The sequence below is a fragment of the Taeniopygia guttata genome, chromosome 4, assembly GCF_048771995.1.
Source record: "Taeniopygia guttata chromosome 4, bTaeGut7.mat, whole genome shotgun sequence".
Lineage (NCBI taxonomy): Eukaryota > Metazoa > Chordata > Aves > Passeriformes > Estrildidae > Taeniopygia > Taeniopygia guttata.
The window spans coordinates 29643225-29664268 of record NC_133028.1 but is presented as its reverse complement, the minus strand read 5'-3'; positions in this window follow the sequence as shown (position 1 = coordinate 29664268).

Here is a 21044-nt window from a genome sequence, read left to right as displayed (position 1 = left end):
TGCCTCCCTCTCCATGTTTCTCATGTGCAATCTTAAACTGGTAAAGAGTTTGCATCAAGTCATGCCCAGCACATATTTACAAGATGTGAATGTATGCATGCACTTACAGGCACATTGTTGTACTATACTCTAAAAGCAGTGCCTCAAGCTAAATTAGATAACTTATCTTTTGCTTTCTGAGACATAGAATTAGACAATGGGTTTGTGTTGGAAAACAATTTTTTAAAAGTCATGTACTCCAACCCTCCTGCACTGAGTAGGAACATCTTCCAGTAGACCAGACTGCTCAGAGCCATGCCCAATCTGACCTTGGGTGTTTCCAAGGATGGGGCATCCACCACCTCTTTGGGCAACCTATTCCAGTGTTTCACCACCCTCACTGTAAAAGCCTTCTTCCTTAGATATAATCTAAATCAGCCCTTCTTCTGTTTAAAACTAAAACCTTTTGTCTTATTGCAAAAGCCCTGCTAAAATGTCTGCCCTACATTTCTTATGAGGCCCCTTCAAACAATGAGAGGCTGCAATTAGATCCCTCCAAAGCCTTTTCTTCTGTAGGCTGAAAACTGACCAGCTCTTGCAGACTGTTTTCATAGAAGAGGTGCTCCATCACTCATCTTCTTTATGGTCTTCCTCTTAACCCATTCCAACAGGTCCACACCCTTCCCTTGCTGAGGACTTCACAGCTGGACTCAGTACTCCCGGTGTCATGTCACACAAGTAAAGCAGAGAGGTGGAATCCCCTCCCTGCCTCTGCTGCTCACACTGCTTTGGGTGAAGCCCAGAACATGTTTGGCTTCCTGGGCTGCAAGTGCAAATGGCTGGGCGATGTCCGGCCCCTTGTCCACCAGCACCCCCAAATCCTTCATAGCAGGGCTGTTCACAATCCATTCGTGCCCCAGAGTCAAACAACAATCTATGCCTAAGAGCAAACTAAATGTGTGTAGCAGCAGACTGCTGTGAAAACTAATAAATCAGGAGCAAACACTGCTTTAGCTTAGTTTGTCAAGTACTGCTTTTTAAGTGACCTTTGAAAGACTTCAATAGGCTGAATAGGCTCTCTTTGATTGCAGGGGATGAAGCTCAATCTATAGTGGACAAAGTTTAAGTAGCAGAACACCTTCAATGAAGCAAAAGGAGGTATGGAGGACTTGGGATAAAGAGAAGGTCTTCACAGAGCCGGATGCTATCAGACTATGATCCATACCATTATCCTTTATATAGGTACTGTTCATCCTCTAATTACAACAGGATAAATTAGTGTGCAGACAGAGTGGGCAACAGCAGCTATACAGTACCAGTTCATTATCACAGTTGTAACCCAAGATCTATGCTACACAGGTGATCACTTATTGACAAAATAAAGTTGTCTTACACAAGAATCAAGGTACAATATTAACAGGTTGTCTGTGTGTCTGCACTTACAAAGTATTACCCCTTTTATTGTTTGTTTTCTGACGTAGTCAGTGGTGGAAGCACAGAGTCCAGAGACCTCCTGTGGCCCACTGCTTTGTCTATGCAGTTTCCTCAAATGGCTTAATTACGTACCCTTGGGAGATTTAAACACCTATTAACTCAAATTGTTAATTGTTTACAAAATCCTGCTTGTATTACTAAAGCAGTTTAGAATGATTGCTACTCAATAAATGGTGAGGACATGTTTTCCAGGCTTTTTTATGCCTGATTCGCATCAATCACATCCAAAGACAAATGGACACAGGCCCCGGTAGCAGAACTGTGACTTGGTGATCAAGTTGCAGCAGTTCATGCATTCAACTCTGAAAACCTTTTTATCAATTCCTATCTGTTGGCCCACAGCTGATTATCTAACTAAGCAAGCAGGATTTGGCCCACAGTGTGCTCCATTTTGAAAGCACACAGATGGGATTGCCAGCATAAGCAAATGTTGGCAGTGTTTAACTCTGACAGGAATGCTCTGTTACATATGCTATGGGACTGTCCAAATCCCTGGCAGAAAATAAAGTGCCAGTGTTTAAGTAACCAAATCTTTCAAAAATACACATTTGTTTATTTTAACAGCTCTAAGTGTACTCCCAAGGATAGCTACAGCACTAGAAGAAGGCTGTTCTGAGAATAATCCATTTCCAAAAGAAAAAGTCTTATGAAATAAAAAGCAACAAGAGAATTTTTCACATTCCTTGCAGGAATTAGCTCTGAACTGAAATTTTTAGTCTTTAAAGGAATCACTTTCTATCTAGAGTCCTGGATCACTTTCACTGAAGACTCTACCTTCCTCACTTCATCACCTTAGGTATCTTCTGGTACTGGCTGTAAATCACAAACTTGGAAGAGAAGCTGCATCTATACCACATTTGCTGCGGCTTGCTTGTCTCCATTTGTTTAAATTGCCTCCTATCACAGATTGGCTGAAATTGGTCCAGGAATGCTGAAGCCTAGCAAATACATATATAAAGTAGGCGGCAAGTAGATGAAAGTTATGATCAACATTATATTTACCATTTATCTTTCACAAGCTCACATAAATACCTGCCCTTCTTTCTGTACCTTACAGCACTCTAGAACAGAAAAAAGTTACAACTGAACCAATCATCAATACTAAAAAAGACATAAAAATCTAAAGCAAATCATAAAATTCTAAAGCAGTATCTGCTCAATTTCATTTACAATGCTTTTCAATATAATTCATTTATTCTCTTATATAAACTTTCTAACCACACAGTAAACATGAAAGAAACTTTTTTTTCCTTGTGGCTAAAGCACTTTGTACAGTGTTGGATTTCAGCTACTAATATCAATAACCCATAACTAATGTTTACCTAAATGCAAGTACCCAAAAGACTGACTTGGAAATGGATGGTCTATTTACTTAACTTGTGATGAGTACAAACATTCAATCTTTAAAATTGATTTATTTCTAAACACTCACTCTTCCCCATTTGATTTTCTGACAGAAGTTACCTGTAGATTAATAGAAAGGTAAAGCTGAAGTAGTCAGGTGCAGAATACTGACCTGCAGGAGTTTTACTGTAAATGCAATTCCAAAGACAAGTTTTTCTTGTGCTCCCTTTTTTTCTAGCATTTATTTTTCTTGTCTTGTATTGCTTTCAGCAATATGCTATCATAAGTTTTTCTCAACTTATATTCAAGATTTAATACTCACTGAAGAAAAAATACTCAAGAAAGGCAGATAATGCACCTTCTTAATTTCTGGACTCCAGCTCAGGAATCATCATGTGGCAGTACATACAGCTGTAAGGCACATATGCATCTTACATGGAACCAAAGCACCTTTTCCCTTTTCAGGGATCCTCTGCAGTGCTACAGAAACCCTTTATTATCTAGAGATCTACAGTTTTGAACAGAAGACATGGCAAATTCTCTACCTTTGAGAAGGTGTGACTCAGCATTCAAAGGAGGATTGTTGTCCTCTGATATGGTCAGCAATTATCAACACATGGAATTAACTTGGAACCAGGAACTAGAAGTCTTTAAGTTTCACTTAAAGCTCTGATTGCAATTATTCCTAAACATGAAAATTTAGGAGAAATAGCAGACATGGTAACAGCTAGCAATGCTGTATCAGTCTCAAAAATCCCTTTCTACCTCACCTCATCTCTCTGAGCACATGGGTGGCCTATAGCTGCTTGAGGAGATCAAGGGCTGACCTAGAGTGTGTGCTGACACAGCCAACCTATTAAAGGCTCAAGATAAAAGTACAATACTAGGAACTGATGACAGAATCTGCTCTAATCACTTCCACCTACCTTGATAAAAGAGAAAAGGAAATACCTCTGTCTCAATCATTCAGTTTGGAGAAACTGACTTGTTGGTAAGAGAAAACTGCAAAATAGTGCTTTAAGATATCTGTTAAAAGCCTCTTAATAGATCTGTGTACATATTCAGTATATTTACCTGAAGGTCAGAAAGAAAAGTAACTAGTGATTTTTAGGGTTTTTTAATATAGATCAGGTTCACAAATCATTCTGAAAAATAAACTGTTGCCCAAACATTTCAGTTTATTCCCACGACTGAAAAAACAGATGTTTCATAACATAGGACAGAGCTTGAAGAACTTTTGGGGGTAATCCTTCTGAGAATACCAACTATTCCCTTTAGTTAAGATTTTGTATACATAGTACTACTGCATGAAAAGCAATTTTTAAACTACAGTTTACTTTAAGTAGATAAGAGACTAAAGCCATGTTTCAAAGTGTTAGGACACATAAGTATGATAACTGCCTTGCCAAACAGAACTTATCCAAACGACAGTGTGAAATCCTCACCGTTTGCCCATATTAGTTTTAAGTGCCTTCTAAAACCGACTGTCATCAAAACACATTACCAAAAGGATGACTTTTTTTAAAAAATATGCATCATGTTTGGGAAAATACATACTACATATTGTGTTTGTGGCAATTCTTACAGTGGTCTCAGCTGCTTCCTATCTACAAAACAAGTTACCAGGATGGGAACAGAACTTCATTTGCAAAGTAATAGCTTTCAAATTAAGAAAACTCAAGTCCTTCATGTGCCACAAACTCTAACAGCACCAGAGAGAGAATATCCCAGACTTGAAGAGACTACAAATTGTGAAGGAATTTCTGAGAGTGTTACATAAAATAGGTCATCAAAACTACTCCTGCATATAAAAACAAATAAAACCAGCTATTATTTTTGCCAGTCTATAAACTAATTGATTAATGCCAAAAACTGTAATAAGGAAAGAAAGCATTTATTTTCCTTATTTTTCTAAAAAAGTTCAGTAGTTCAGTGTATTGTCCTTTCAACAGTTTTTTCAGGCTATTATTCCAAGTTGCTTTGGTTTTATTGCAGATGTCAGAGGCTTGAGGAGATGTTCAGTATTGGTTTCACATGGCAAGGGGTGTGAGGAGAAACCAGTGCCAGCTCCAAACCCACTGTAGGACACAGCTGAGGATATCAGGCAAGTTGGGGACATGTTTGTGATAACTTATTTAGGAAAGGGCCACAAAAAATCACTGCACATTAATTATAAGACAGAAGTGAGAAAAAAATATCCCACAAACAAGGACAGTGGCAAATAAAGGAAAGATGCTCCAGGGCTGGAGCAGAGATCCCCCAGCAGCCTGCTCAGAAGACCATGTTAAAGTAGAAATTCCCTGCAAACCACAAAAAGCACCAGAGTGAAGCAGGCAGCCCCCACAGCACATCAAGGGCAACACTGCATTGGTTGGATGTACCCTGAACAAAACTGCAGCACATGGAGAGCCCCTGCTGGAGCAAGCTACTGGCAGGAACTGACTCCCATGAAGGTCACAGGTTGGAGCAATGTTAGTGAAGAACTTCAGCCTGTAGGACAAAAAAGTATGAGGAAGTAGGAGTAGCAGAGACAAACTGTGTTGAACTGATTGTAACCCAATTCCCCCTCCTCCTGTATCTGTGGGGATTGGGAAGGGGTAGGAGAATAGAGTGAAGTTGAGCCTGACAAAGAGAGGGAACAGGGGAAGGTGGTGTTATATTTGTCTTTTTTTCAGGCTAAGTCTCTTTTGCCCATGATAGTAATCTGTAATGGTTCCCCATCTTTATCTCAGCCACAAACTTTTCCATATTTTTAATTCCTCTGTACTGAATCACAGAATCAAAGTTTGAAGAGACCTTCAAGATCAAGTCCAGCCCATGCCCTAACACCTCAACAAAACCATGGCACCAGTATGGTACTGTTGAGAAGGCAGAGTGCAACAGCAGCTGGGAGAGCATCTGGAAGTCTCCCAAGGTCACTTTGTCACATGTCATAAATTACTTTTGCAGGCTAGATTTCTTTGGACACTTCACCATCATGGATCCTTCTTTTTATATTAGTAACAGAGAACAAGCCCAAAAATGGCATTTACAACATATTCCTTAGACACACCATGTTATTTCCTTCACTAAATACTTTCATTTGGAACATATTCAGCATTTACCTTGATTTACATCATATTACAACCTTTTTTCCCCATGTAGCTTGACCTGTAATTATACACATGCTACACAGGGCTGCATCAAACATATTTGTTGCATTTAGTGCTTACTTTGGAGAGATAAAATGGTGAACATCTAAAATCACATGCAGATCTTTCAGTAATTTTTATAATTGGATACAGGCAATCTATGGATACCTAGCATTTTTCTCATGTGCATCAGAAATTTTAGGTGTTTTATTTGTACAAAATCCCAACCCAAATGTTAATGATCTGGTTATAACCAAGAAACAAAAAAACCTCATCATCTCATTGTCTATTCAAAATTTATTACACAGTAAGATAAGCCATTCTAAAGACTAACTACTAGAGCTGGGACAACTAAATTCTTGCTACAGCTATTTTGCTGGCTAAAGAAGTCACATGTTATATTTAAAATCACAGATGTAGATGCTACCAGATCAAAATTATATTGCTCATTAAACCATGAACACAATAAAACAAACCTGTGATGCCCAACAGCCTACTTGTCTACTGGCACTGATTTGGAAAACAAAATTAGATATTTCTCTGCCAATATTCCCATTAAAATAATAGATGTGAACACCAATGGGTAAAGAGTTACCCAGGATAAATAAGTTCATTGCCTTGATACCATGGGTGCCCCACCCAGGAATGCCTTCTACAAACTTGGCAAACTCCATCCTAAAAAGTTAGTTTTTCTTCTGATTTCCACTTACATTAATTACATTTCCACTTACATCCACTACATTAATTACATTTCATATACATTTACAGGCACTGCTGAGAGAATTTCTAAATTCTTTCCAAGGTGCTTCATCCCACTAAATACCTATACATTCTCCTAAGTTCTCATTCAAGTTCCTGAGCTCTGGAGTTGTTTAGCCTGAACAAAAGGAGGCTCATCAGAACCTTATTGTTCTCCACAACCACTTGACTGGAGGTTGTAACAAGGTGGGTGAGAGCCTCTTTTCCAAAGTATCAGATCAGAGGACCGTAGAAGGTTGTGACAGGATGTTTAGATTGAATATTAGGAAAAATTTCACTGAAACTATTACTGAGAATTGAAGTGAGCTGCCCAGGGAAGTGGCTGTGTCACAATCCCCAGAGTTATTTAAAACACATGGATGTGGCACTTGGGGTTTTGTAGGGAACTTGACAGAATTAGGTTTATGTTTTCTCTTGATGAGCTTAAAAGTTTTTTCCCATCTCAATGATTCTACAGCTGAATATACTGTAGTACATTCATATCCTCTCCTTTAACTGATAAAATCACTATTTTATTAATGAATTTAAACTAAATTTACTCATGATAACATAATCCATAATTACTTTCTCCAGCCTCTTGTTTATAGTCCAAAAATCATTAAGTTCTGCAGGGATCCCCGGAGATCCAATCCCTTGAGTCCAACCTGCATACTTAAGGGTAAACTAGAGCAAGTTTCCAGGAACACAGTGGACTCTTACTGAATGAAAACAAGTTAAAATAAAACAATCTCTTCTTCTTGCAGCACTATCAGGCAGCAAAATTATCCTAGAATGCAAGGACTAATAAAAGCTAATATAAAACTCACGTTTCTTAATTTTGTATTAATCCTAGCTAAAGAAATCCCTAGATCCTGGAGCCTCTAGCCAAGCAACTACCAGCCCCTTCACCTGCACAGCGGAAAGCATCCATACTGTGTCTAAAAAACTATCTGTATATTTGGGGCTTTATGAGAGCATAGTCACTGCAAGTCATAGCCAAACTACCTGACTTAACTTACTCTCAATTTTATCAACTTCAGACATTAGAAGAGCAAAACAGAAAAGCAGGCAAATACGCAGTCAGCCAGCCTGTTAGAAGTTGCAGTCATGGCAGTAAGCCTGCTACAGACAAACACAGAACAAAAACAGATAACGTAAATTCAATATTGTCTTTGTATGCTCTTTCCTGCTGGAAAGAACAGAACTGATCAGATGGATGACTGCTGCTCAATCTAACATCACATTTGAAGCCAAAGCCGCTTTTCATATATTCCTTCAAAACACAAAATCTCCATCTAGTCTTTTCTACTGCAATGCAAGTCATATAGACAGGGTTAGGACTGTGTCAGAGACTGGGTTTTCATTTTTATATTACAAGTCAGAAATCACAAGAAAAACAACCTTTTTTCATGTTGGGGTATTAGTTTTCTAAACCTTAGTTAAATACAAAGTTTTGATTTTTATATTTGAAACAGAAGATGGCTTGTAGAGTTCATCCACATGCATGTCTGTGCATAGAGATCCATACACCTTCCCTCTGAAAAGCCAAGCATCATACGGAATACAAGAAACTAGAAGGGAAGAAGCCTAAAACTTTCTCCTGCTGCTGTGCAGGCATTGACAGAGTTAAATTGAGTGTCCATTTGTACTGCTGGTTCAGATAAATGGGTTTCATTTCATTGTTTCCTTGTACTTGATAAGGTTCTTGGATTGATTCTGGTGGCTCACAATGCCTTCCAGGCACAGGATGTTATTCATACTACTGCATCCAAAACCTTTCACAACACTGGTTTCCTCTTACAAAGACAGGCATTACAAAACTAAAATATCAGCAAAATCAGTTTCTCCATTTTTGTAAAATGAAGAAAATTCTGTGAAATGAAATCAATTTTGTCACAGTACAATAACTATGACAACCAGAAATATCAAGAGAGCTGGAAAAAATAATTCCCTCTTCCATCAGAATTGGACAACATTAAAGCAGTGTGGAATCCATGATTCACCAGAGTAATCCACAGCTATAAAAGTATCTAAACATGTTTCAAATCATAAAAGCTCCTCTTACAGAGCAGGAAAGTATTTTTAACTGAGTCAATTAGCAGCAGCAGCAATTCAGGTTCCTATAACTGAAAAAGTATGCCTCTCTCTCCTCACTGATCTTCATCTCAAATACAGTTAATAATAATGTCCAATGAACCCCAAAAGGATTTGCATCACTTTGCACTGGGAAATACAGTGAATCTGATTGTTTCACAGAAAACTAAATTCAAGGCTTTTTGCATCACTGCCTCACCTCATCAGACTTGCATAACTTCAAAATATCTGTACATCTCTGCATGCCTTCATTTCACGTACTGTCTGCAATAAGATGTACACTACCATCTACTTACCTAACAGAAATGCTGCTAACATTCCTCAAAAATAATAAACTATTTTAAGAACTTAATTTTTAATTAATTCAAAGAAGCCAAATAACTGGTCTATCACCCCAGTCTGGTGATTGCATTGAACCTCCAAGACTGGGCCCATCATTTTGGAGCACACAGAAAATTTTTACTACAATAGCAGTGGATAGCATTTTTGCTTATGATCTTATCAAGAAAATGCAGAGTTTATTAAAACAATTAATGTGTTAAGTATTTTCCTGCTTTTCACATGAATTTAGGGAATTATTTTCCCAACATGAATTTGTCCCTACATTGCAGAACCAAGGAACCAGCTCTCTTTTTTATACATATACTCTGATCGAAATCTTCTAGGATGATTTTTAATGTCTCCTGACATTTTCTTGAATCTCAGCCAGCCCTTTCCTCCACATTAGCCTGCTGTGAACGGTAGCTTTGGGACTGGCTGCACATAGGATCTCCAACATTGTAATAGCAATTGTGTTACAACACCTGCCCACACATCCTGCCTTCCTAGGGAATCCAGCCCCATGGAAATCACCCAAACACTAGCTGCAGAAGTGTTCAACACTGACAGCAGTACCTGTGAGTGGCAGCAGCCCCTTCACCTGCTACATGGCTTACCAATTTTGTGGCTTAGGGAACAGGGCACATCACATTATTTCCTCAGCCTTCCTAACTCAGTAGACTGTACACTCACAAGATTTTAAGGAGACAGTTGTCAAAGTCAATATTCTCATCTCTGAGTCATCATTCACAGCAACTGCTACAGGAGCAATACAGTAAGCACAGCAAGTATGACACAGATCACAAATCAGATTTTTACAGAGTAATGTTTGCTAGGACTAAACACACAGCCCACAGAACTTGTAACCTGCTGAGTAGGAAATGCCAGAGAAGGTATTTTCAATTCTGCCTTTCTTCAGGAGTTACATCCTCCCTCCCCACAAGGTGCATGCAGACAACAAGACCAGATAAGGAGTCACATCTCTGTATGCTCTATATGTATATAGAGTGCACAGCAGTAGCTGGTATTTCTCAAATCAAATTGCTATTAGTTTTTACAGGCAATCTGAATAACAGCATATGGAAAAAATTAAAGACCTGCTCCAAGCACTATTCTCACTAGGACTCAAATCCTGGAACCTGAAGGTGCATACTCAAAACCAGACAGAGTAAGGTATCAAATCCTGGTCTCCAACATACTGGATGATCATTTAAATGGCATGATAAAAAGGTGAAGGATGTTTGAGTCAAGGGATTTATGTCACATGTGCCAATTTAGAAATATTTAAACAAGAATCTCTTTGCTTTACTGTAGAGCAATATGTTCAGCACCATCTTCGTACATTCAAGGCCAATTCTCTTACACCCATGAGGAATTTCACACCTGTGCTTGAGCTTTCCTTTCAAATTAGCTGCTCATCAACTCTATTACTAAACAAACATGAAGCAGCTGTAGCTCTCAGACCATGATTAAAATTAAACCCTTCAAATCCAGCCTAGCTTAGAGAACCTCTGTACAGTTGTTCTCCATTGATTAACTCCAACTGGCTCACTACTAAAACTAATCTATTAAGTCTGAAAAAAGTTTCAAATAAAGCCTTTCACATAAATGGGATCTAAATGATATTTCAAGTAAAACACAAAAAGATGGTGCCACTAAAATGTTTTAATAAAAATAAATAATGTATAGGTTTAAAATGCTTTTACTTTGCCTCAGAGCAGTTAAACTGTGGATTACTTTATTGATTCAGCATTCATTGTTTTGCTTTGCACAACACTGGAAAAACAGAATAATGCCCTTACTGGTCTTTTAAGGGAGGTAATGGAAGATGAGAGAACTACAAACCAATCTGCCAACTATCAGCTGCATGCACCACCTGTGGTGAAATACTGAGTGCTTACTAGAGGGCTGTGTTCCCACCAGGCTATAGAACAGGCTTTCGATCTGAACTTCTCAGCATACATATCCCCTCTGTGCAGTCAATGAAATACAGGAAAAGACAATTAGGGCTGATCCACAGGTCTGCATTATCCTGTTTAGTCATGATGTGACACATGGAATCAGAATCTAGAAAGTTACACACGACAGGCAAGTGAGTCTTCCAAATGAAGTCTCAAAACAAGGTCTCTTTAAGAGAAAATACATCTACAGGATGCTGCTAACTGAAACTCATAAATATGAGTGATACTAACCCAATCACATACTTCTTGTCCTTCCCCTAGTTTCTATTTTAGGTTGAAAGCTTTTGCCTCAAGATCTGTGTCATTTTTAGTGGCATGATTAAAGGGTTGAATCCTCTCCATGTAATGTTCTAGTTAAATTACTGGTATTTCAGTACCTAAACAGCCTTAAAAACATCCCTTCATTAGTCATTACTCTTATCTCCACCTGTTTACTGACTTCAGCATTTAAAGCCTTCTATTCAAGATGGAGCTGGCTGCTGATTCACTTTGACAATGATTCCGTCCCCACTTGTCCATGACACCCTATGCTACACACAACCTCTCAAAAAACTCAAAAGCTCACAATACCATTTTGTTGATAACCACTTAAATGGTTCCAACACCATTTAACCATTTTGAGATAATAACCTGATGTATTGTATGGTCCCAGCACTAGAGATCTGTCTGAGTCAGATGCACACATCATAGTCTACAGAAACTGGCACACAATTGAGGAAATGCCCGATTTCATTCTGAGGTTTGTAACAGATTTAAACTCTGTGTCAAATTAATGTTAAAACAATTTTCAAAACAAAAAAATATGTCTACAGTTTTATGTGAGATAGGAAGACCTAGAAGGCAAAATGTTTGGGAGCTTCAGAGATTAATAAAGGCACCATAGAGTATGCAGCCTGTGTAGAGAGTTTTACTGCACTTCAGGAAGAGGAGAATGGAAACACAAAGGATTTGCCCTTCAGACATCAGCCTAGAGTATGACTATATTGTATTTCTCATGCCAAGAGCAGATCACAATCCCAGCAGTAGACAAAACCACGTCATCAATCCAACCAGGATTATTCTCCAGCCTTTCTGAGAGAGATGCTTTGTGAAGGCATAGGACAGCACTATGCATCCAGATAAAATGAGTGCTCTGTCACCAATATCCAAGGAGGCATTTGAAAAAACCAGCATTCTCCAGCTGCACCTACTTCTTCCATTAGCAAGGGACTCACAGGTGACCTTTAAGAAACCCCAGCACCTCCAGGTTACTTTCATCTGAATGACATGCCCTTCCCATGAACACATCACTGCTACCAAGGCTTAAACATAATTTACTCTCAAGCTCCTCAACTCCAAAGAAAAGCAAAGCAAGGTACAAAAGCAGGTGTAAACCTGTTGGAAGTTGTAGTCACAGCAGTAAGTCTGATACAGACAAATTCAGAATTAACACAGTGTAAATTCAATAGCCAGTCTTACTATATATCTACCTGTTGGGAAGAGCAAAACTAATAAAATGGTTGACTGCTGCTTAATCCAGCATCACATTTGAAGCCATAAATACTTTTTAGATGCTCTTAAAAATACACATCACTGGCACCAAACCTAGGGAGTTCTGTCACATACCACCACACGCAGGAGAGGAAACAAAAGATGTAACCTGTAAGTATTCTCAGCAGCTCTTATCAGCACCTGCACCCCGAGAAACAGAGGGAGAAAAAGACCTAGCACCTTCAGGTGAGAAAGGTGGGACAGCCACTAGGTAAAGCAAGGAAGGGGGTTTCACACAGCAGAAGACTCTCTTGATTTTTGTGGCTTTAGAGCTGTCACTGTCATTTGATGGACAAAGGTTCTACTTGCAGGAGTAGGTAGGGATAAGCTGGGTCTTACAGTGCAACAAACCCTTGTTTCTTAATAGATGTTATGCCTTGGACTCGTTTTGATTCCACAGGGTGCTTGTGTTTCTCATGGCCTTTATCATGTGATCAGTGTTTATGTTTGTTGTCTTCTTGTGTGTAATCTGTCTCAGGCCACAACCCAAGTATGACATAGGAACACAGTAAGTCTGAACTGATGTTGAAGCTTTCCAGAATGTTGCAGTAAACTTCATGAAGAGTGTTTCAAACAATATCTGAAAATATTATGTGGCTGTGAATCTTGACTATTACACACTCCTACCAAGGACAGTCCTTTACACACTCTGCCAGTCCCTGAGAAGACTGACCTACACATAAGCATCCTCTCTTCTTTTTAATGCCCCAGCACAGCAGGAAAGCATTGAAGAGTTATTAAGTGGCCTGGCTTGCAGGACTCACTTCTTGTCTCATACCACAGAACTGCAAATGCTCTTTTTACACTATAAACTTGCTCTACTTTAACAAAATGACTATGTTCTCTAAGTTCCATTACACTCAGAGGGGTGGGGAGGGGGCAGGGAAAAGAACCACATCTTTTCTAATGTGGACCAGATGCAATGGCTGTCCTCTTGCATCCTATCCCCTGCACTTGCTGGGTCAGACTGTTTGCCTTGCTCAGGATGGAAGGAACCTTTCTCCCTGTCTCCAGGGGAAAATGAAGTGCAAGGCTATGTTGTACATAACCTACAGACCAGAGATACACAGATTGACTGCTGCTATTGCAGAGCAGTGTGAATATTTTTTTTTTTTTTTAACTAGACTACTTGTGGCTTTCCACTAGATACTGGGGGGGAAAAAAATGTCCCATTCACGGGTCTGGCAGAGGTAGACGTTTTGTACCTCCTAGAAAAGGCAGTTTTGGGCACCTCAGTCAGTGATAAAACCCAAGCTAGAACTCAGCCATTTGCAACAAAGGCAACAGCATTGATCGACATTACCAATGTTGAATTTTTTCCCTGGACCCCAGTATAACCAGAACTGAGTGTAACCTTGATCCATCACAGGACTATACACCTGAACAGGTCAGGGAGAATTTCATGTCTAGTGCTCTGGTCCAGTTACAGCAAGTCTACACACACACCCCTAAGGATTCTACCTTCCAAACAGGCCAAGGAACAGTAAGGATGCAGCTCAATACTCTTAAGAAGTTAGTTTTATACTGCACATTTTAGAAATCCTTTTGGATTATTCCCTAGTACTTGGGATGCACTGAATCTGTGAGACCGAGTCAGTCTCACAGATTTCACTTTTTAAGGTATAAACCAGATCATAACCTTGTCACAACATAGTTTCATGAAGCTGTGACAGCAAAAAGACTGTTTTTGTCTTTAAAAATTAGAGTTGGGATTTCCAGAAGCAGTAGCCACCCCTTCAGAAAAATAAACCTTAATTGGGAAAAAAATACCTTGTGCTGCGCCTAGACTATAAGAAAAGCACTGACATATACCAACTGTATACTGTGGGGAAAACAGCCTGAAAATAGGTGATGCATACTGAAATGTTCCCTTTCTTTTTCTCTCAGGATCAGAACATGGAAAGATCAGCACTTTCAACTTCTACTCACTTACCTACTGTGACAGGACAAAAGGCAACAGATGTTCCCAATGCAAAGCACTCAAAAACCATTAGTCAGGCTCCAAAACTCAAAACAATGGCTTTAGAAGCAGAATTTAAAAGCAATATAGGTGTGCTCTTCTTTTGTTCTACCTTTCAAAATTTTAAACCTTTACAATCAAGTTTTATGTCTGCTCATATCCATGGGGGACAGGCATTCTAGTTTGCATTGTATTTTTTCAGTGGAAGATAAAATTTTTACATCATTCATTTCTTCAAGTTATTGAAGCTTAAAAAAAAAAGAAGTCAAGCAGCATTAGGATGGTGAATGCTGCCATCTCTGGCTGCTCTATTTCAAAACAGTTTCCATACTGTGTTATGGGTTAGAAACCTGATTTACTTCATGTCAAAAAGGAGGTGATGATTGTAAACCTACTCTGACCTGACTGTGCTGCTTTTAGAAAGTACAAGACAAAAAGCTGGCCAAACCAGACTTACTAGATATGTGACAGGCAAAATTAAAAAAAATTACAAGTTACTGATAATAGTCCTGGTGAGGGCAAGGACTAGAAAGTTCTACATCTTCCTTTCATCTCTAACGGACTCAATCTAATAAATATTGGCAACATTTGGAGGCTCTCTGGATGAATAAACAAGTAGGACAGTCTGAGTCGGACCATCAAAACTGAACAAGAGTTAAAATGGACTTATTTCCCTCGCATATTTGTCCTGGCCTGGGGGGAACCCAGAAGTGAATCCATTATAACTTAGATTTTACACACTTACAAGGAAGTGAGAGGACAAGGATAATGAATAGTTCAGAATCCCTCCAGAGCAAAAAGCTTTTTCTGTCTTTACCTACACTATACTTATTCTATATGCAATGATCTACAGGTGTCCCTTTCATCTCCAAAATTCCTAAGTCCACACAAAAGCTTTTTTAACAAGATACTCATTGCCACTGCATTAGCAAAAATTTCCTTTTTCTGGAAAAGCATCTGCATTTAGGACAAATTACACAGAATCAGAAGCTATGGAGGATAAGAGAAGAAAATCACTTGTAATAGCCCTTCAAATTCAAATGGGCAATGCACATATGTGCTCCGGTTCTGTTAGTGGGGAAAAAAAAAAAAAAAGCTGAAAGAAACTATACAGCAATTCTAGGGGAGAGGAAACATAATTTACAAAGAAAAGGGGTATAGTTTTATGGCCATGAGGACAGCAGCACTGAAAATTAACACCTTGCCACAGGCTCATTCTTCTTTTAAGTCGTGCCAATCCATATCTCTATTGAAATTTTAAAGGACACCCATGTAGTCTCAGAGGAAACAGAGCAGAAAAAAATATATAGCCCAAAAGGAAGCCACATATCACTGTAGGGTTGCAGGGGGGTTATCCTTGTAATGCCTTCTTTGAAGAAATGCTGTGAAGGTGAGTACAACCTGCCCAACTAGCTACAACCACCAGCTTATTTCCCACTAAATCACAGACAACATACAAAATGGAAGAAAACATTTTTTTTTTTAAACACTGAAATACATTTTTAAAAAGGCACTAGTTAGAAACTCTGATTGATTATAGGCTAACAAGGAACAATCACAACAGTGATATACATGAAATAGAAAATACTTCCACATGGATCCTGTGGCTTTCCTAACGAGCTATAAACTCAGCCATATATAACAAAGGAAATAAGGCTCACTGGAGACAAAAAAAAAAGTGTGTCCCAGAGAGGGAAAACTTTGCATATCAACACATAGCACAAAGCAGGTAACTTGCCACAAAAATTCTGGTGTGTTTAATTTATTGCCTGTATTTTAGTCTGTATTTTCCATACAGTATCAGTGAATAAGGAAAGGAGTTTTCAGCTACATTTGCATCAAACATGTCAGCTATTTGTCAAGAAATGCCAAAAGTCATATGCTCAACTTACAGAATCAAATTTCCATGCCATAAAAAATGAAATTACAGTACAGAGAAATAGGTTGCTTTTTTAAGCACTGGAAGTAATGCAGTTTGATTTTTCAGTCATTAGTGCCTTAGATTTACTAGGAGTTTTTTCTCATAGACTCATTTCTGGATGAGTGTTCTCTCCCATCTCTAGTACGATGAGAATTTATGTTGTAACCACCCCCCCACCCCCCCCCCATCAAGGAAGTTACAGGTCTTTTTCCTAGTTTTCTCATAACAGTTTCAGAACTCACCAGATTTCAATTATTGTTGTGATTGTGCCTGCTAAAAACGTACAAATCTGCCCAGTTTAAAAAAAAACTACTGATAAAGAAACAGACTAACAGACAGAGAAACAGAAGTGTTTATATGCATATAAAAATTTTCTTTAGTACATCAGAATAAAACACAGAACACTTAGTAGAAAAGAATAACAGAATTTGAAGAAGTGCACATGCATCATTTGGGATGACAAGCAGAAACCAGAAGGTCTGAGTTCAAGTAAATGCCATAGAGAGTTGGCATCAGCATGAAGCCGCTGTACATTTGCAGTTACTTTTTCATTTCTCTTTTGCATTCCCTGTGTCCAGCAGAAAGGGGTTTTGGTGAGTGCTCACTGACAAACTCTAGAGCAGGATCTCAATGTCTGGAGAAGCAGACATTGAGGGTCTGGCCAGCTAGAAAACCTTCACTAAACAACTTCACAGTGTGACAGCAGAGGAAACTGAGGGAGTGATCAAGCAAAACAGAAGAAGCTGAGAAGCCAGAACCAGGACACAGTTTCTGTACCAGGATGATGAGGATGGGATCTGAGCTGGTGATCCATCCTGCCCTGACAGGCTGAGAAACCCTTCCTATTTCCCAAACACTCCAAGTACTAAGACATAAATCAAGTAGAAGAAATGCAATTTTGAAAAGATCTGTTTACCTGTGCTTAGAAATCTAACACTAACGTTTTCAGCTTAAAAAAAAAAACTCTGGTCACCTTTAAAATTTGGAAGTTGTAACAAAACCATTTTCAGCATTCAGTATTTAAAAATGCTACAAATCAAATTAGCTCTTTATTTACATCTCTCATGCACCATCATGTCCTGGGAATGCTTCAACACTGGCACAACTGCTGCTGAACATTATGATAAACCACCACAACATTCCAAAGTATGTACTTTGTCCCACTGGGGAAGAATTAAAATATAGTTGCTCTGGTTCTAACTCACATCAAATTTCACTCCTTCTGTAAACGAGTAAACAAAAATATATCGATCTTGGCTGTTACATCAGTCAAGAGCTTTGATATTTCACAAGGGGCCCACATTTATAAACAAAAGAGGAAAAAAACCCATATAATCTGTCAGCTTGGCTATCAAGAGAGCTAACTCAAGTTTCTCTGGTTTGGGGAGCTATTTTAGTATTTCCTAGCATAACAAAACATGATGGAAGAAAACTCCAGAGCATCCAAGTTTGGGTCCAGGCTCTTATGACACTAGACTATGTCTATGTCTCAGCCCTTATTTTCTATTATATTTTTGTAATGATCCCCTTCCAACTTGAATGATGAAAGTGCACATTTTGTAAATGACACCTCTGACAATCTGCCCCATCTGCATGAATGACAGCAGATGATTTCACTCTTTAGGCATTCAAAATAAAATGCACATGCAGCAAATTCCAAGCTGGCAGGAAAATCCAGTCATTAAAAAAAGTGATTTGTTTTCTAGAATTGCAAGCACAAAGACTCCATTTATTTCCAATGCCATAAAGAAAATGAACTGTTATCTTTTTTTTAAACAACCACAGCCAGGACATATTGGAAATGTTTTAATTTCAAAAATACTAACTGGCAAATTAGAGTCTAAATAGTTTTTCTAAAGTGGCATCATTTTAGATACAGTTTTCAGATTTATTTCCTAACTTTTCCCTGCAGGAAAAGGTTTTATCATCTTCTGCATAAACTGTAACGATGCCGATTTGTTGCTGGTGTCACTAAATTTAGGAAGAAACCTAAGATACGTGATTTTCAAATAAAATTATACTCATTAAGAAGAAACTATATCATATGTTATGGGAGCCTGAAAAAAAACCTACATTTCTATTAAAATAAGATATTTATTGTTTCTGTCATTCTGTCTTTCCTACTTTCTCTTAATAACACAGAAGAATGGAAACAGAACAGCAAGTTAAGAAAATATCAAACATAATTGATATATCCCCATCCTAAGAAAGCTTGCAACCACGATCAACATTACACTAGATGAACTGCTTAATTGAACTCACCAGGACTATTCCCTATACAAAATGCAAGCACATGCATCATTCTTTCCAGGATCATGATTATGTAAGTGTCATCTGTAATGAAAATAAAATTACCTCCTTTTTTTCCCCAAACATCTCCATCTGTACTTATTTTTGTGGCTATAGCAGTATCTAGTGGACAAGTAGCAAAATGAACACCTAGCATGTGATAAAAATATATGTATTTTTAAATGTAAATTGCTTTAATTTCTCTTGCCTTTTTTAAAGTTAAAAAGAAAAAAACTATAAAAATCCAGTTTAGATAATCCTTAATAATTTTAAAGTTATTACATCTCTTATAAATGCTTTTCATCCTTACCTTTTTCTGTCTCATTTGACCTCTCAGCTAAGTGCTTGCATATAATGAAGTGCTGGTCATAGTCCATTAGTGAACACAGGCCCAACTACGACAAAAATGTACAAATACCCCATAAATACTAAGGTTGCACAGTTAAGCAGTCAAAAAATTAGAACCCATCATAAATAAAGCTTTTAAAGTTATAGTTACGAGAACAAAGTGAACTCCTGCAGGTTTTCTCTTGACAGAATCAAAGCCTAAAAAGAACTCAGATCCCCAAAATAACCACTGAAGAGCAAGGTAGCATCCTAGGGTGGCTGACAGACATTTTTTTCCTGCTTCACTTATCTCTTGCGTGTTTTGTTCTGACTTTGATGCAATTGCTCTTGCCTCTTTCATATTCCTTTTACTGAAATATCTCCCTTATAGGAATATCAGTTTAGAACCTGCAAAAAAAGTATTTAATGGCAAGAGTTAAATACAGGTGTAACTGTATTTGCTAAAATAGCTCACTGCTGAAGTTGGCTTGAAATGAACTTCAAAGGTCTGGAAACATATGAATACATTGGTCAAAATGACAACTTCTTCCTCCAAGTGAAAGAGGAGCCAACAAGGAGAGGTGCTATGCTGGATCTTGGTCTCACCAACAAGGAGGGGCTGCTGAGGAATGTGAAGCACAAAGGCAGCGTTGCCTGCAGTAGCCATGAAATGGTGGTGAAGAGCAAGCTAGCTTCCCCAGACTTCAGGCAATAGGATTTGTATCTCTTCACGGACCTACTTGGGAAAGTACCACAGATAAAGCCCCAGAAGGAAGAGGCACCCAAGGAAGATGGTTAACAGTCAAGTATCACACCCTCTAAGCTTAAGAGCAATGCATCCCAACAAAGAGGAATTTGGGTAAAAACATCAGGATGCCTGCATGGATAAGCAGCTCCTGGACAAATTGCAACATAAAACCCACAGAGGGTGGGTACTTTCCTACTTACTAGCAGAAAAGTTGACTCAGCTTATGTCCCAGTTGACACAGCCATGATACAGAGTGCTGCCATACAATTTCAGAAAACCTCAACCCATACAGAATGACATCATATCACATCAGAAGGGTCCAAGCATCTGCCCTTCTTGTCCTTTAGCCCAACCTTTTATACCCCTCATAGTTCACGCACTGAACCTGTGTGCCCTCTGCCCCCTTTGGTGGTTGGTCAGTGCCCCTGGGCACTCCATGGCTCATTGCTGCCAGTGCTGCTCACCTGCTTCTCACAGCTGTGCCCATTGGAGATGAGGCTCTGCTACAGCCCCACTCCCAATTACCACAAACTGTCTACCTACAGAAAGCAGCATATCCAATACACAACCACACACAAAAAGTATTCTGAATTTACATGGTCTAGCAGCTTGATTCAGGTATTGCTTTTGCTGACAAATTCAATGCCCCTGAAGCTCCAAAGTGGGTGACTTGCTAAAACCTCCTTGAAGTTCATTACTATTGTTTGCATTTTACACAGCAAGTGTAACTACTCCAGCTTCACAAATAGCAATAGGAGGTAGTGTCATCTTAGGCACACAGAGAAAAATTCAAAGAAATTTTGGTGAGAAGAGGCAGGGTTCTGGATCCAACCAGAGTATCTGTGGAAGACACCTGCACCAACTCCAGGGTCATTCACTGGGACGTTGTACACATCAAGCTTTATCAACTGGTCATGCTTTCAGTGTCTTGAAAAGCCTTGACATAAACATGTATGAGAGTTGCATTTCTTACTTGTAGAAGATACCTCTGAGGTGCTGAAAAGCATAGATAGGAAGCAAGCACAGATAACATATTAACTTGGAAACCAAAATAAAGCAATCCAACGCAAGCATCTCTGTACATAAGACATGTACAACAAGCCTTGATAGGAATAGTATTTTTCATTTAACAAGGTAATATAATAAACAGGCAACTTTTTGGGCACAAAGCCCCCCCTCTGACGCATGTGAAGTAGGAAGAACACTTTTG